This window comes from Gavialis gangeticus, unplaced genomic scaffold (genome assembly GCF_001723915.1).
Source record: "Gavialis gangeticus isolate Ggan-Ray unplaced genomic scaffold, GavGan_comp1, whole genome shotgun sequence".
NCBI classification, from domain to species: Eukaryota; Metazoa; Chordata; order Crocodylia; family Gavialidae; genus Gavialis; species Gavialis gangeticus.
In genome coordinates this window covers 16,447,948-16,449,871 of record NW_017729033.1, presented here as the reverse complement: position 1 = coordinate 16,449,871, position 1,924 = coordinate 16,447,948, and positions in this window count along the sequence as shown.

Here is a 1,924-nt window from a genome sequence, read left to right as displayed (position 1 = left end):
TCTGGGAACCATTAGTATTTGAAAAAGGTTACCTTACCTCTCTTTCACATATGTACTTACTTACTTTCACATAAGGTAACCTCTCTTTCACATATGTACTTACTGACAAATTTGTACTGTATACATAGGGGTTGTAGGTTGTAGCCATGTTGGTCTAAGGACATAGGCAGACAAGGTTCTTTGGGTGAATCTGATATCTTTTATTAGACCAACTTAAATAGGTGGGGGGGAAATTTCTTAGCAAGCTTTCAGGTTTAAAAACCCTTTGTCGACGAAGCATCTGCAGTTGGTGTGTGCTCTTCCTGGATGGAATGAATATTCATCCAAACAACTGTGTCTGCCTACTGTATACATATTCACAGTTGTTACTGCGCAGTTAGCGTCTTGTGTAGACACGCCCGGTGTTCTTATGCATATATACAAACACCCGGTGTTCACTATTAACATTACCAACCCCCTATTTTACTTCAGTCTTCACAAACAGGGATAGCTACCAGATGGTGAGTGCAGTTGGCAGCAAAAATAAAGGAGGAGACAAACAGCTTAGAGTAGTAAAAGAACTGGTTAGAGAAGCTAGATGCCTTCAGGCCACCAGGGCTGGATGGGGTGCATCTTAAGGTACTGAAAGAATTGACTGAGATCATTTCAGAGTCATTAGCTAACTTCTTTGAGAACTCATGGGGGTTGGGTGAGGTCCCAGATGACTGGAAAGGGGCAAATATAAAGCCCATCTTTAGGAAAGAGAAGGAAGATCTGGGGAATTACAAACCAGTTAGTCTGACCTCAGTACCTGGAAAGATCATGGAGTCAGTCTCCAAGGAATCTATTGTAAAGCACCTAGGGGAGAACAAGATGATCAAACTGTATGGATTTATCAAGAGCAAGAGGTGCATGACCAACCTGATTTCCTTCTGTGATAAGGTGACAGACTGTGGATGTGGGGAGAGCAGTGGACATGATGTACCCTAACTTTAGCAAGGCTTTTGACCCTGTCTCCCACAACATTCTCATTAACAAGCTAAAGAAATAAAAACTAGATAAAGGGTGCTCAACTCTCAGCCCACAGGCCGCAACTGGCCCACAGAACTTTGTAATCCAGTCTGCAGGGTTTTTTATGAGTTAATGGGGAGCTGTGGGCTGTGGCCCTGTGCACTAGATCGGCATGCAGAATGATGTGGGGCCTAATCCCAGCATGCAGAGCTTGGAAGAGATGGCATGGGGACCTGTGACTCCAATTCCAGCATGTGGAACTGAGCAGAGCTGATGCAAAGCCCAGATCCCGGTGCATAGAGCCAGGTGGAGACAGCGCAGGGCCACAAAGCCTGATCCCAGAATCTTAAACTGGGGAAAGGTGGTGTGAGGCCCCAATCTTAGCACATGGATCCAGGTGGAGGTGGCAAAGGACCCTGGGGCTCTGATCCTGGTGCATGGGGGCAGCACAGGGTATGATCAAGCCTGTGCCACTTATTTGACCTGTGGGGCCAATAGGCTGAGTGCTACTAGACTAGATGAAAGCATTATAAGGTGAATACATAATTGGCTGGGTTATCATCCTGAAAATAGTCATCACTAGCAAAATATCTAGTTGGGAGGAGGTATCAAGTGGAGTCCCCTGGGGTCTGTCCTGGGTCTGGTATTATTCAATTAATATTAATGATTTGCATGATGGGATTGTATGCATGCTTAGCAAATTTGTAGGTGACAGGAAAATGGTGGAGTTGCAGACACTCTAGAGGGTAGAGCTAGGTTCTGAAATGACCAGGATACACTAGAGAAATGGTCCACAGTCAATCAGATGAGATTCAACAAGGACAAATGCAAAGTTCTGCACTTGGGATGGAATAATTGCATGCACAAATATGGACTGTAGAATCATTGTCTAGGCTGCAGTACTGCAGAGAAAGACCTGCAGGTTAGAGTGGAC